Source organism: Epinephelus fuscoguttatus, linkage group LG14 (genome assembly GCF_011397635.1).
Source record: "Epinephelus fuscoguttatus linkage group LG14, E.fuscoguttatus.final_Chr_v1".
Classification (NCBI taxonomy): domain Eukaryota; kingdom Metazoa; phylum Chordata; class Actinopteri; order Perciformes; family Serranidae; genus Epinephelus; species Epinephelus fuscoguttatus.
The window spans coordinates 11413393-11430401 of NC_064765.1; the positions used below are offsets into that span (position 1 = coordinate 11413393).

At 41.8% G+C, this 17009-nt stretch overlaps 1 long non-coding RNA gene across 2 annotated transcripts in view; it reads right to left on the bottom strand.

The window, feature by feature from the left end:
• The window catches only part of LOC125901121 (uncharacterized), a 214039-nt gene that overhangs the window by 645 nt on the left and 196385 nt on the right, over window positions 1-17009 (bottom strand). The gene's annotated exons all lie outside the window — the stretch shown is intronic.

Sequence of the window (17009 nt, forward strand, 5' to 3'; positions counted from 1 at the left end):
ATAGGCCATCAGCTGACCTTAGCAACATGAAAAATTCCCAACTACACACCATTAAGGTCCTAAAAAGCAGCTGATGTCATGTGGGTGCATGGGAACTGATTTCTCCTGCTAGACAATAAAAAAATCCATTACAGCCACATTAAGGTGAAACCTGAGCTTGTTGTGTCCAACACAGGAGTCAAAATAACCACACTTAGTTTGAGTAAATAACCAAACAGTAATACAAAAAATAACATTAACTTAAAACATTATATTGACCCAAACTGGGTTAATTTTTAACCCAGTTATTTTTCAGTGTGCACATTATGTGATGTAATACTGAGCATGTGTAATAGACATTAAAGCAGGGGTCTGTGCTCGCATTGTGCGTACTGTCAACATCGTCGGCACTTAGGAGCTATTGGAAAATACATCTGGTGGGCGAGATGCAAAGCAGCGTGCCTGGTGACAGTGGCTTTGGAGGCAGACAGTGTGAGTGTGGTCAGACAGTGAGCCTTAAATCACAGGTCCAGGGAGTGATGACTGTTTAGCCACTTCACAATAACACTCATTTTATAAAGCTGCACGTGGGACTGCATGCGTGTGTGCGTATCTCTGAAAGACATAAGTACGTCTGCAATGTGTAAACAATAAGCATGCGTGTCTGTGTGCAGGATGAAGCCCCGTAAAGATCTAAATTACACTGCAGATTCCCGTGGTCATGCATTGCAGCGATTTACCACAGGTGATCCAGCCAGAGTGTTTGCAAATCACAGCCAATCCACAGACCACGATTGTTGAATATAGTTTTCCACCCCAACTGAAGCTGTGAAACTAGCCACGTTCACGTCCTGCGGTCATAAATTCACATCTATAGTCAGAAAAGATTTCACTCTGACAAGCCCCTGGTGTCATATCTGCTACTTTAAAAGCTCTATCCTCTTATTGGATTACGCAACAGGGAGTTTGACTTACTTTAAGAAAACATACATGTGCACCAGAGGAAAGAGTTCAGTGTCGATGCTGAGGAGCATTTATATTCAACCTTCTGACCTTGCAGCTATGGGGTGGTCTCATGTACCACCAGGCTATCGTGAAAAGATCTTACGTATCTGGGCAGGATGATTAAAGGTACAGCTCAGAATTTTGGGAAATGTGTTTATTTGCTGTCTAGCAGAGAGTTAGATAGAAGATTTACACCTCTCTCATGTTTGTACACTAAATATGAAGCTACAGCCAGCAGTCTGTTAGCTTAGCTTAGCATGAAGACTGACAGGTAGGGAAAACAGCTGGCCTGACAGCGTAGGTCATGTGCGTAGGCTACAGCATAGGCTCCACATAGAGCTGACGCACAAGTATAAATCCCGCAAAAAGGTAACAAGTTGACCTACTTCATGAACTCTGTACTCTCTGATCCTGTAAACTTTCCTGATTGAAACAAGGAGACAGAAATGTCAAAATCAGAGTGGACTAGCTAACTGGCTGCTAGCAGAAGCTTCATCATGGTACAAACATTAAAAGTGGTATCAATCTTCTTACCTAACTTTCCATCAGAGCACATTAGCTTTTCCCCAAATGTCAAACTGCTGCGTTAATGTTTAGATGTCTTAACAGGAAGTACCTTTGCAAAGAGATCTTTTGACTCCTGGAAAACTTTATGTCTGCACAAAAATATCAAATATTTGATAGAGAAGAAACAAATTTTATGCTGATTTGTCACTGCGTTCACTGTCCTCACTTTAATGGGAAGAACAGACATAGCACACCAAACCAAACATCATTGTTGTTTGTAAGACTGTCAAAACAAAGCAAGGGAGAGTGAGTGGAAGCGTCCGCTCGCACACACTGCAGGCATCGAGGTGATCTCAATCCATCATGGTGATTCCCACAGACAAAACAGTCAACACCGAGGACAGACAAGATCTGTCCGGACACAATACACTCTTTGTTTACGGTGGGAAGTCTTGATTCGAGTGAAAACAAATGTAAGGAGATGAAGAGTGATGGAGTGAGAGATAGAATTAGAGTGCAGTGCCAGATAGCGTGCATAAAACGTGTTTAAAAATCTGGAAAAAAACACAGTAAAACAGGGTGGAGGAAGAAAAGCAGGGCGTTTTGCAAACAGAGGATGAGGCAATGTCACATGATCGTTTGAAGCCCTACGGATGGGGAGCTGTGAAAGCTCGGGGACAATGGAGAGTATGAGAGCATGAAATGGAGAAAACCCAGCATTGTAAACTGTGACTCTGCAGCCTGAAGGCTTCGCTCCTCTGGGGAGATTTTGGCTGCAGTCCTGCCCTGTGACTGGCCTGCTGTCAGCCGCCACAGAGTGAGAGTGTTCTGCATGAAGAGATGATAAGATTCCGCTTTGATAAGCGTCTCGTTTGACACAAGCAGACAGGATGTGAGGTTCGGGTGCCATCGTATTAGAGAGAAGCAGAAACAAGAGTCAAAGTTGACAAAATTTAAATATATTATGCACTTTAATCGTTGCTGTTTCTTTTCAAATACTCTGTTACAATTAAAGGTCCTGCATTTAAAGTTCTACTTAGGTCAAACTATTGTTGGTGACTTATACTGACAGCATCAAAATAAAAGTACTCTGCAGAAAAATGGCCCATGTCAGTGTTATGAAGTTATTATATTGTTCATGGACAGGGGTCAGGCCCATCCCAAGGGTCACAAGATAAATTGGAGGGGTTGTGAGACGATTAATCGGGCAGGAAAGAAGAAGTTCTGCAAAATTGCTATTCACCTTTGGAACTTTTCTCTAATCTTCAATTACCTCTTTGGGCCATACCTGTAGCGCTATTGATCAATTTAGAATATTCTGCTGTGAGTGTTGGATATATCGGCCGTAGAGATGTCTGCTTTCTCTTCAATATCGTGAAACTAGATGGCACTCACCCTCTTACCCAAGATAATCCACAGACCTTGTTGTGAGCAGTTTCAGGTAGGAACTATTTTCTTTCTACCGAACTATACTTGCCTACTGTATCACCTCACAGATGGAGGCATGCATCTACTCATCTACTCGCATCTTCTCGTGACAGTGTCAGATGTAAACATTAATGGCGTCTTCCTTGGCTGAGCTGTAACGTTAGCTAGCTCAGTGGTGCTAGGTGAGCTAGCAGTAGATGCACACGTCCTTCTGCGCAGTGATACAGTTTGTGAGTGTAGTTCCGTAAATAAAAGACAGTTGCCATATGAAACTGCCCACAACAAGGTCTGTGGATTATCTTGAGTACATGGGTCATGACTTCACTAAAGAGACATTGCTGTTGAGCTTTTCAAATGTATTTTTGGGCACCAGCATCTACTCATCGATGAGAAGCTTCTGCTCAAGAGATGTACACATTAATGCCGTCTTCCCTGACTAAGCTGTAATGTTAGCTAGCTCAGTGCGAGTGTTGCTCAGTAAAAAGAAAATAGTTCCTGGATTATCTTGAGTAACCAGGGAAAGAGACATTGCTGTTGAGTTTTTTAAATGTATTTTGTTTGGTGCTTTGAGCACCACAAACCAAGTGCCATCTAGTTCCATTATACTGGAGAGAAGGCAGACATCTTTACAGCCAATATCTCCAACACTCTGCAACTCACATGAAAACAACCTGGATTAATAATTACAAGTGAAAGGAAAAATATGTATTTCTGATATGTTCTTTTAAAGGAATGGTTTGATACTTTGGAAAATGAGCTTATTTGCTTTCTGATGGAGGTTGAGTTGAGAAGATGTTTGTCCTTTCAATATAAGGCTAATCCAGACAGATACCTTAGCATAGCCGCAAGACAGGAAACAAGGGGAAACAGGAAGCCTGGCTCTGTCCTATGGTGACAAAATCCACCTACCAGCACCTTTAAAGCTCACTAATTAACACATTATATATTATTTCTGTAATCTGTACATTAACTAAAGTGTAAAAATGACAATTTGCTGATTTACGGGGAGTTATGTAGCTGACTATTTGTTGGCCAGACACCATAACCTCCTGGGTTCTTTGCTGGCTACTGTATAAAAATAGTCTGGCCCATCACCCCTTTTAAAATGGCCATTTTTGTTTTAACACTTCAACCTGAGCTTCAGAGATGCAAAACAGTCATGTTTTGTTTATCCCCGACTCCACTTCCTGTTGCTGGTCCTCTAGAAATGCCTGTGAGAACGTGTGAATACATCTGTTGTTGGTGGTGCTTAGCAGCGCAGAGTGAGAGGTGAGCTCAAAGAGAAGGTGTGAGCCACACAGACCTTCATACAACCCAAGAACACACTGCTCTGTTAGTGTATGTTCCACCTGTTGAAAGTATGGTGTCTTTTTACCCCCAGAAGAGAAGAGAGAACAGTGTGAATGCACCACAAAGAGATTAGCACCTACACATCCTTGTTTTCTCAAGGGGCACCAAACATACCACACACATGCTAACACTCACAAAGCCTTCACTTGGTGAGAAAACGTCACATATATACACTCATTTAGCAAAAGATGGTAACAATCATCTTTGCCACACATTCCCAGATGCTGCTGCTGCAGACTGATCATCGTCACTCGCGGTTTGACGTGTTGACAGAGCAAAAAACAGCTAAAAATGACCTCCTGAGGGGAAACTGTTAAGCACATCCCCAAACCAGACGTTTATGAAGCTATAAATCCCTCGGTCAGTCAGCGCTGAGAGGTGTTTGTTATCTGTCAGCCAGCTCCTGCAGAGGAGGAGAGGAGACACTGAGGGCGGCTCTCTGTAAACACATACCAAACTGGCTTTGTTGTTAAAGAGACCTACAGAGGACTGCACAGGACTTCAAGGGACAAGGAACAGGACAGAGAGAGCTGTGACACGCTTGTAAAGCTAAACCCACCACACACACTCATACCCTGCACCCTGCTCAAGTCAACTCACCGAATTCACACAAGGTAATGCATATACTGTCTCTCGTGGGCAACTAAAACCAACACACAAAAAACTTGTGACCAGAGAAAACAATCACTCAGTTTGATTTTAAAAGAAGCTAACTTTCTACAGACATGCTAGCAGCTCCGTGAAGCTGCCTATGCGCTCACAATGACAGTGCTAACATGCTGATGTTACTGTCAGCAGGTATATTTACCATGTTCAGTATCTTAGTTTGAATGTTACAGTAGCATGCTGACATTTGATAATGAGCACTAAACACAAAGTACAGCTGATACGAATGCCATTGGTTTTGCAGTTTTAGTCTATAAGTATTGGAGAAATTAAAAATTTGACATGATGGTGGAGCTAAATGAAAAGTCAGAGGATCACCAAAGTCAACAGGATTCATCATTTGGGAACCATGAATGTGTGTACCAAATGTCATGTTGATCCATAACACGGTTGTTGAAATATTTTGGTCTGGACTAAAGTAGTGGACCAGTTGACAGACACAAATTTCCATTGATGTTATCAGCCTAGAATTCTTAGTGGGACGAAAAAATTACAGTACAACCCAATCTGAACCAACCCATCTGAGTTGAAGCCTGAAAACGTAAGTGAATACTGAAGCCAAGCCCAACCAAGCCCAATCCCCCAAAAAGCACTAGTCTGCTTCTAACGGCCAGGACACAGCCCAAGCCCTACTTGACCCAGCCTGTCCTTGGTCCGACCCACTGGTCTTTTTGGGACTGTTGGGTTCAGGTTGACATTGAGAACTCTATACCAGCCCATTAAAAGGCTGTTATCTGTGGCTATAAGCCTCATAGATATGGGTTAGTCGAGGCCTGCTACACCTACTTATAGGTCTAGAAGGCTGTTATCAGCCCATTCAATAGTCGTTATCATTTGTTAGGTTTCACTTTCACTTTCCTTAGGTTTAGATGGTAAAATGATGTAGGTCGGTTTAGAAAAAGATCATGGTTGGTTTCCCATGATGCTCGAACTCCAGTCTCCTGGGAGAAAATTCTCTGTTTGACCCCTTCAGCCTTAATGCAGGTGTTCTCGCACATGGGAGAAAGTCCTATGAAGGCCCTTTTTGGCAGAAAGTTTAATTTCATGGACTGGTAATGGCCTCTTCAACCCAATATTAGGTGTCACCCACAAAGGTCACACACAAAATGACCATTTGTGCATCAATTACGCATCACGAATTAGGTTAAACTTGAATGCCTCCATGGTGAACGGACAATCCAAAGAAGGCAAATATTCTTTGTGAGCTGAAATCATTGGGATTTATGTCTAATTTATCCCATCACATTTTCAGTACTCCCAAAACACATTAATTTTCACTAAAACGTTACAATATAAAACTCTTCTGCCAAAGAGTAGCTCTAGTTCAAGTGAACACACGTGCCCAGGCCTGCTACTCATCTGTGCGTGAGACTGTTTATACTCATGTACCTAGAATAATAATGTTTTAGTGAAAATGGATGATTTGGGGAAGTACTGAACATATGATTGGATAAATGAGACTTGGATGAGTTGTGTGCCAATTTGTAAACAGATGTTTTGATATAGTTTTGCTGTTGTTTAATGTGAACCCTGATCCTCCAGTTCATGAAGAATGTTTGCCTCCTTCGGGATTTTTTGAGAAAAACAAAGTCTTCTGAACAAATTCAAGGTGACAGGTGGTGAGTAATTGATATAGATGTAGTATGTTGATTTTGTGGTTAACGTATTCTGTTAATGGCCTGATAACAGCCAAATCGGCTGCAATCACAGTGTTTATTATTGATAAGGAAATGGCTTCCTTGTAGATCCCAGAAAGGATGAGGAGCCTGTTAAAAATCAGTTAGAAAATGTAACGGCAAATTTGTGGTCATGATAGAAACACGAGGGGACATTAATTCTGACCACACACACCATTTAACAGCCGTGTAAAAGTGCATAACATGAAGTTCTGCCTACAAACACAAACAATAACTGTATGAATGACTAAAGAGATGAAGTCGTGATGTGGGGAAGCCCACACACACGAAGCTGAGTGCTCAAACTGCTTTGGAAAAGCTGATGTAAAAACCATGAGGCCTGTATCCTGACAGTGTTGCGTCTTCTTTGACGGAGAAGAATGTGGGAAATATGAATTAGGTCTGGCGAGAAGAATCCAACAACACACACGCACACGTTGGCCTCATCCCACCTGGCCTTTCGTTTCATATGTCGGCTGCTTTCATCTCAGTGAGCGGGGAGCTGATGTCATCCACATGTAGTCAATGACTCTGACAGCATTTGGTTGCAGAGAGGAAAAGAAAGAGGAGAGATTTGGAGGTGAGGAATGAAGAGAGAAGTGGAGGAGTGGGAGGAGGTGGCAAAGGAAGACAGATGAGTGAGGAGAAAAGACTGAGGGAGGCAGGAAGGCAGTTTTCGTGGAGGGAGTAAAAACAGAGGGTGTAGGTTAGAGGAGGGGGGGCAGAGTGATGGGTTTAGCAGACTCAGGCTGAAGCAGACAGCAGTATAGAGAGGAGAGGAAAAACAGCTCTCTGCTACACAACTCAACAACCAGACGATATGGTTTGTTTGCCTGCCTGTGTGGTATCGTCTGTCAGTGTGCTCAAGATGGAAGACAGAGAAGTAACGAGACAGGCTGAATCCAAATGTCCACCCTCGCAGACTTCAGTTGTACGAAGTGTGATGTATTTACTGCCATCACATAAAGTCTGGGATGGCAGAGACTGCAAGCGGCTGATAGACAGACCTCGAGACTGTTATACTCGTATACTCATATAAGTTGATTAATAGTGCCTACTCATCTGTCCCTGCAGATAACAACATATAAATCCCATGTATAGCCGTTTTTGTGACTGAACAAAAATGCATTCATACATTTCTTTATAACATACAGGCTACATGTGTTCAAAACAGAAATGTTTGTAAATAAGGACAGGACTATAACTCAATAAATTTGGTATTACTGATATTAAAAGACCTTCTTTTGTTGTTTTTAAGCCAATTTTTTAGCCTATGTCACTACGCAGACTGATGGGCTGCAATAATAAAATGCATTTTCATTCACTCTATAGTGGGTTATTAAATCAGTAAAGGTTGCTTTAATCTGCACCCCAAGCAGACTCTCTGGAAGTCTGCAGAAAGTCTATTTGAGGCCCTATGTGGACTGGTTGAATTGTGGATTTGGACAGCCCTCAGCACACAGGAAGTCCGGGAGTCTGTGAGTGTGGTGAAGTCTGGACATTTGGGTTCAGCCACAGATGAAGAGGGACAACAGAGGACAGGGAAGTGTGACTGAGAGAAAGAGAAAAGACAGGAAGGAAGGAAGGAAGGAAGGAAGCTCAAACTTTCCTGTTTCAGTGACATGCCTCCCTCTGCTGGACAAAGCAGGCACTGTCCTCAATGTCAAGTCTCTTTCATTTGCACTACAAGAGACCGCCAGAACTGCACAGACACACACACACCGGTTTATATATGTGTGTACACCTATTTTTTCAACATACTTGTATTCAGTGTGTTGTGTCTATTACTATAATTATTTTCCAAATTACGTTTATTGGGTTTTTTTATTTTTTATAAACACCATCCCTCCCACCCCTCACAACCAAACGTTCTCTGAAAAATTAAAATACATATATAAAAATATTACAATTAAAATAAGAATTAAAAATAAAAATAAAAAATAAATTAAAAATGAACTAAATAAAAATTAAAAGGAAAAAAAAAATAGATATAAATAAATAGCACACAGGGCGGCACGGTGATGTGGTGGTTAGCATTCTCGCCTCACAGCAAGAGGGTTGCTGGTTCGATCCCGGGCGTGGGAGCACTTCTGTGTGGAGTTTGCATGTTCTCCACGTGTCAGTGTGGGTTCTCTCCGGGCACTCCAGCTTCCTCCCACACTCCAAAGACATGCAGATTGGGGACTAGGTTAATTGATAACTCTAAATTGTCCGTAGGTGTGAATGTGAGCGTGAATGGTTGTTTGTCTCTATGTGTCAGCCCTGCGATAGTCTGGCGACCTGTCCAGGGTGTACCCTGCCTCTCGCCCGATGTCAGCTGGGATAGGCTCCAGCCCCCCCGCGACCCTCAAGAGGATGAAGCAGTTAGAAGATGAATGAATGAAATAGCAGACATACACCTACTTATCTCATAAAAATCCTCAGTTTTCCCTGTAAGTCAGTTTTTCTAATGCCAGACTGCAAGACATCTCCTTTATCCAAGGTCTTTGACTGTGTTACCATTTTAACACAATTACTCATTTGGTTTGTAAAATACAGAAATTGATTAGTTTGCATTTCTTAACATTTAATGGAAAATCTATAGGTTATATATGTAATAAACACTGGCTTCGACAGGAACAACATTTTCCGTCAAATCAGAAATCAGCTCAAGAACTTCTTTCCAGAACATCTGGATTTTCCAACATTTCCACATGCAATGTAACAGAGCATCAATTTCTTCATTACATTACACAGCTGTCCAGAATATTTGGATTGAAATAGTGTAATTTAACAGGTGTAATGTAAATCTCCAGTTGCCATTTCTATTGTAACAGTTTGCATCTGGTATTCATAGTTTGGGTTTGGGCCAGAAGACATGTCCTCTCCCACTCCTCTGTAGAGATATGAAAGGGAGTTTGCTTTAGAGCCTAAAAATAATAATTATAAAACATGGACAGCTGACTTCTGTTGTCAAAATGATACAATAGTTGACAGTGAGGGTTCTAAAGTAGTTTTAATTTGGGAATGTACGAAACTCCTAATTTGTAAGTAGTTAAAATGCTTCCTCTGAAGGTCATACTTATCTACTAATTGTTGGAATGGCATTCGAGTGCCTTTGTTATACAGGTCTTTTACTGTACTTAGTCCTTTATCCATCCACTATTTTAATCCCATATCATGTCTCCATGGTCTGAAACTATCATTGCCCCAAACAGGTGTGAAGCATGAAGATGTTATAGTTTAAAAATGTGAGGATTCATGTCAGATTCGTACAGTGGTTTTTAGGAACAGATTCTGTGTATGTTAAGCATTTTGGTTTGTAATGAATAAAGGTAAATGCAGTGGAAGTTCCAACGTGTTATTCTCTATCTCTATCCAAACTGGAATCTCTGGAGTTAAAAAATGATCATGTTCAGCACTTTAAGCCCTCCATGATCATATGGTAAGTAGAAGAGATGAAGACGCAGTCTAGGGCAGTGGTTCCCAGCTGGACCAGCAATGGGGTCCAGATTTCTCCTTAGTCATTAGTTCAAGGTCCACACATTCAGCATCACACTTAGATTTGGTCATGTTGTTGAGCTTGTTTGCCGCTCTGTCAAGTAGCTGTCTGTTATTTATTCATTCTATAGCAGGAATGTGGGTTGAAGAAGGTTTTCTTATATGTGGGGGGAAAAAAGACGCTGGTAGAGGGAGTGGTATTGATTGAAAAAGATGTAAAAATGTTGGCAGGATCGACATCTTCACAATGTTGATGTGGCCTGTCATAGAAATAGGCATTGAGCTCCATCTCTCTCAAGATTCCCCAACTTCTGTCACCAGAGGATCATAATTGATTGATGTTGTGTGTTCAGTGTCAGGGGCTATTTTAATTCCTGAATACGTAAATAATTTTAGTTGTGTCTATCTTTTACTTTTATTTGTTTAGCTTTGTTGTCCTTGTTGCCAGCTGTTATATCTTTTTCTGTGCAAGTACTTCAACAGCAACAGAAAAAAGAACAGTTAAATTCCTTTATGTACTTGGGCTGATTCTGATTCTGATTAATATTGTAAGCACATGGCCTGCCTGACATGCACTTAGTAATAAATTTATTCATCAAAAGACGTCGAGCGCATGAAACATTATTCAGATAAATGGTTTCAGATGCGTTAAATGTTCCATTCCACCGCTGTTGATTGTCATCTTCCACAGTGATTTATGTTAAATCAATTATAGAGTCAAACGCAGCATTGTTTTTGCTTTTGACTCTGTAATACAATGAAATATCAGTGATGTCATATTACTAAATCTAATGTTATTTTTGCCCCTACAAACCACTAACCAGCTTAATTTGTCACCATTGTCAGGACTCGGACTACCTCATATGTGCAGAATTGCTATTACTGAATTTTGTTTGTTCTTCTTTCTTTTTTTAATTGTCAATTGGTAACACGCTGCATCATGTTTTCCACATGCTGAATATCTTGCGTTGGAGTAGAGCTTGTGTTTGTCCTCCGTTTACATGAGTAAATGGAAAAGATTCATGCTTAGGGCCATCTCAGCGCAGCTTACACAGACTGCAGATGCTTTTTTTGGTGCAGACTTAATGCTTAATGTAGCACTTCCAAGTGAAAAAATATGTTATACAGCTGTCAAACACAACAGTTCTGTTAATGACCAAATGTTCTGCTCTTTGATGGCTTTGGCTCTACACACATATAACAATAGAGTAAATAACACCAGACTCTGGAAACAAACAGCTCCCCTTCTGCCGCACACCCCTCCTCCATTTCCCAGAAAACGTTCTAAAAAAACTATCACCAAACTTGCAGGAACAGATGCTGCCATAACTAAAACACAGTGACACTGTCAATTTGTCTTTTGTCCAGTTTTTGTCTTTAATCTGCTCTTAAAAAAAAAAGCTTCCAAACCCCCCCAGCCAACGCCTCAACCTCCACCTCCTGACAGAAGCAGGGTGGCAAGTAGTTGTGTGAAACAGTTAGAGTGGATACGTTTCTGGAAAGGGGGTTGTTCAGCAATTACACAGGACTGAAAGCGTCCTTCAAGTATGAGCCCCGACGCCGCAGAGGAAAGGGGGGCAAAAGGTCACGACCTCGGTATCGGCTTCTTGGTGGGGGTGTGCATCCCGAAAAAGAAAGGGACAAGACAATTGAGCACTCTCTCCCTGCGCTCGCCCCAGCCTCCTCCGGCTGCTCTACACCCCCAGCAACGCCACATCCTATTGAATAACGGACACTCTGATCAAAGGGGAATTCCAGCTCTCTGCCTCTCGCCGTCCCTATCTACGTCTACGTACTCTGTCAACTGGAGCGGAGGATGGAGGACATACTGGTTATTCAGTCCCTGGTATACTGATTAGGACACAATGGAGCCTCATGCTGTGTCAGTTATGTGTGTGTGTTAAAGCATCCTCTACTCCTCTATACGCACACACACACATCACTGTATGAACATGACCCTATAGCAGGTGGTGTGAGGGCCACTGCTTGGACTGGAATCTGTTCTCGGCCAGCTGTGGAGATGCTGGCCAACGGCAGGGACTGCCCGAAGAAATGGTGGTGAGGAGGACAAATGTGTAACTTGGAGAGGGACAGGTGGAGTGGAGTGCACCGTCATGGGAGATGGGCAAAGAGAAACATGGGGAATACGCTACATTTGTGTGTTTCTATAATGACACAGTTCAGATTATATGTGCTGATTTTGTCATCAGGAGGAGGAAGGGATGGTGAATAGTATGAGATCTTGGCAAGATGGCTGCCAACAGCAGCAGACAGCTGTTCTAAACTAGCCGAATTTGTGGCGATAAAAGCAAGTATTTTTTAAGGACACGCTGAGAATATTTACATCCGTGGTTGTGCTGACACAACCGGGTATTTTAAGCCAAAACATGATGTTTTCTCAACCATGACCATGTGGTTTTTGTGCCCTTTAGTGGATCCATGTGGCGCACAGCTGAAACACACTGAACATGTGGTCAATATTGTGAAATGGTCGCCGTTAGGTCTAGGCAACAAATGTATTCTGTTAGGTGATGAAATAAAAATCATGGTTTGGGTTAAAATAAGTACGTTTGTTACACAACATAATGTGATGTAACTACGTGATGTATATACGTCACATGAGTGGCAATAGTGTGCAACGACAGTACATAAATTGTATAATGTTGCATTGAAACAACACTGACTTTTGATTTTATATGGGACACAAACTGTGGTCTCCTGTATGAAAGTCCAGTTTTGTTTGACCCATCCACCTTTCCTCCCTCTCTATGTGGACTTTCTCTCTCTTTATACTGTACTGTCTCAGTTGCTCTCAGCATCAACTAGTGCTACGGATGGATCACAAGCCGAAGGGCATGACAAAGCAGCAGTGCTGCACCACACAGAGCTGTCATGACATAAAACTAAAAACTGAGAAGTGTCAACATATCTGCTACATGTAGAAGTACAAATTTAACATATATGTGGTTTGCAAAAACATACACTGCCAGCATTTATTCTAGTGATAAAACTTTGGAAGCGTCTTGTGATTTTATTTGGGATAGACCAAATGTTTGGCATGACAAAGACTAACTAACAGCAAAATTATATATTTCTATTTTTGTGTCTACCCACTGCACATGGACTGTATGTTGAAGACAGGGAGACAGATAGAGATATCCTGATTCTTTGTCCTCTGATAAGGAGGCATACTCCAAAAAAGACAAGATCCTACTCTTACCATAATGCAACTTAATAGTATATTTTCATCAACGCTTCCCTGCCTTGCTTCTACATATGACTTTTCAGATTGCAACCAACTGACACTTCTCCCAAGTGCCAAGCGTGTAGGAGAACTACACTGGCTAACTAGAAAACATGAATGGCCAGTGCTTATTGCATCCGTTCTGGACTACAGTAGAAACAACATGGCGGACTTTGTGGAAGAGGAGCTATATATGTAAATATAAATGCTTCATTCTAGGCTAACAAAAACATCATGATTCTTTGCTTCAGGTGATTATATACTAAAGAAACTCCCTAAATCCTACACACTAAACCTTTAAGCCCAAACAAAGATAACCCTGATGACATGACCCAGGTTATTCTCTAAGACTTGACAAAGCTCCTCAAGAGCCACAGAAACTTAACTACTGTTTTCTAAGGCTGAGTTGTACCTCCCATGACAAGAAAACTGATTTTGATGTGTGATATCTGTGGAGTTTCCTGAGTACCTTATCGATGGAATAACAATGTACCTCTATAGTAACACTACTGTTACTATATTATTAAATGTGTCACTTTACGGACTGCTATATTTATTGCATCCCTCACCACTTCAGTTGCAGCCAGAACTCTGAGAAGGGCCATTTCTATAGTCTCTGTACTGTGGCTGTCATCATACACTGCTTCAAAAGTTTCCTCAGTTTTCATCATGACAAAGTGCAGTACACGTCTTCATTGTTACGCATGTTGTGGTATCATGTAATAATGTTATGTATATTTATGCTCTCTGAGCTTTGTGTCATCTGAGCGGTTCCGATGCAGCTTTTGTGCCACATTAATCACATGTTTTCCACACCAACCAAGACGAATGTAAAAACAGAGGGGACTATACAGTGATGGTGCTCGATGTTCATAGTGATTTAATGTTGCAATTGATTAATTAGTCATGACCTACATTTTAAACATGCTGGGGAGTTTCAATTAATAAAGGAAAAAATATCTTCTTTCGAATTCTGATTAGTTTACTAACAGATAATTCTTCAACTTTTTAAACTTTAAGTACCCAAAACGTCAAAGTAATCACTAACTTGAGAGAAAAACAGTGTGCAGGCACAACTTCAATAAGTGCAATAGGCCAAAGCTGGGCGTGAAGGCGTAAATTTGGACATCTGGGTTGTAATTTTGGTATTTGCCTTTGTTTTGTCTCACAGATGAGTTTGACTCCTCATGTTTCTTGCCCTGAGTTGCCTTCTCGACTTATTTTTAGTGATGCCATCGCCTTTCTAGATCTCAGGAATTAATTTGGTGGCTAGTGTTTTTATAAGCAATAAGAATGATGGCCAAAAATATAAAAATAAGCAACACGTCTACACACCTAAAACACAGAATAGGTCATCTGCCAATGACTCCCAAAACAACATAAATGATGAATGAAAAGTACCAGTGACAGGCGCACATACACATCGCAGTGTTAAACATGTCATTAACACGTCAACATCCCAGTTTGGTTAGGTTTAGGACAAATTTGGATCAAAATAAGCATGTGTGTGTTTCATTACTTTCTAACTGGCACCTAGTGGTGAGATAGGAGAACTACGGTGGCTGAAAATGACTCTGTCTAGAACCTGTTTTTGGTTTGTCTGTTCTGGGCTACTGTAGAACACATATAGTGGACTATGCAGACAAGGACCCGCTCCATATTTAGATGAAAATGGCTCATTCTCTTTTAAGATAAGTTTTGGGGCTTTTGCCTTTACTACAGAACAGCTGGGGAGTGACAGACTGAGAGAAAGAATGGGGATGACACAAAGCAAAAGGCTGAGGGTTTGAATCAAACTCAAGCTGCTGCAAAGGACGCACACTTTCCCTGTAGAGCTAGATTACACCTCTGAATCTCATTCTAAGGTAATAAAAACACAACGATTCTTAATATCCGATGATGATAAACTAATGAAAACGCAGTTATGAGTATCATATACCGTTTCTGCCAATTGATGCCCCTAAATCCTACACACTCAACCTTTAAGTTATGTACGTAAGTTAACTCACGTTAGATATGTGATATTAGTTAAAGACCTTCTGTAGGGACAAAAGTTTAGTACAAAAAAGTTAAGTAAAAGAAGAAAATCAATGTTAACTTTTGGTTTCACAAGTGACGATCACAGTGTGATCTCCAGCATGCACAAGAGCGGTTTGTAGCTGAGTGTGAAGCAGTCAGGATGAGATTAAGCCCCTCCAAATCTGAGGCCATGGTTCTCTGCCTGAAACCGGTGGACTACACCCTCCGGGTTGGGGAGAGACTTACTGCCCTAAGCGAGGGAGTCTTGTTCAGGAGTGAGAGTAGAATGGAGCATGAGATGGATCAGCAATTAGCGATCCAGCGACGCCTGGAGGGTCCCAGTGGAGGACCTGGAAAGTGTTGCTGGGGAGAGGGATGACTGGAATACTTTTCTTCAGCCAGCTGCCCCTGTGACTTGGCTTCGGATAAGTGGTTGAAAATGAATGGATGAAAGGGTGAAAGTCCTGTGTTTGTTTGATCCATCCATTTATCCCGACCTCCTTCATATGTGGACTCTGTGACTCTTCGTATTACATCACATGGCCTGCTTCTTCGCTGCCGTTATAATTACGAGAGCCACTTGAGGCTGCCATCTAACAATAAGCATAAAAAGCTGCTCACACAGACGACTTACACGACTGCTTTCTTTGGGAGGACAATCTGAGATATGACCCAAGTTGTAACAAGCTGGAAATGAATTCTGAAAGAAAGTTATTAAAACATCAAAATGGATTAATTTTCTCTGACAACTTGTAGGAGAATAGCAGTCCAATAAATTAACAAAATATTAGCTGAAAAACAAAAGGATAAAATGTCTTTCTGGGGAGTTGGCCACTACTGCGGTCACCAGCACTCAGTTCTCCATTGAGCAGATTCACTTCAGATGTGACGAATACAGGAGTAGAGGAGGTTTAGCTGGGAATATTTTGTTATGTGGGGCTGGACCGCCACACAGGGCATTCAGTGTCTCCCTCCTGCCGGGGCCGGAGCTTCCTCTCCCCACCTGATTCAGCACCCAACATCTGCCCCAAATTAGCATGCTAACATGTCATACCCAAACCCCTGGAGCCGGCCAACAAGGGGCCGAGGCAAACAGATCCCCATGACACACAGTCTAATGCAGCCAGACGGACGGCCCACAGGAACGCCTCACATGTTCCACAGAGGGAATGCAAAACATCCTGCGCTCAGCAGCACCTCAGAGTACAGCGCACATCTGGGCTGCAGATGTACCATCAGCATAAAAAGAGGTGAGAGGCTGCTGGATGCTGGTGTGTATGAGTGGCTGTGTGTATCCATATCTACAGCACACATTTTTTTCTATATAGAGGCCGTGCACACGTGTGTCTATGTATATAACCTAATGGGCCGTTGCAGAAGCAGCAGTTCTGCGGGTGGAAGGAGAGAAGGTCAGAGGCGTAGCTTCACAGGAGGACATACAATCAGCCATTGAGAGCTGGATTGTGTTTAGAAAGGCGTGGAGGCTTGACATCTATGAAGGAAGAGGAGTTGTTTCAGGTCAGTGAAAGACAAACATACAGCACAGATGTTCTGACCACTACATACGCTCTGTAAAAACAAAAAAGGGAGAGATGACAAGAAACACCTCAAAATAAACGTCTAATAAAAAGTAGGCCCACCCTGTGCCTTCGCAT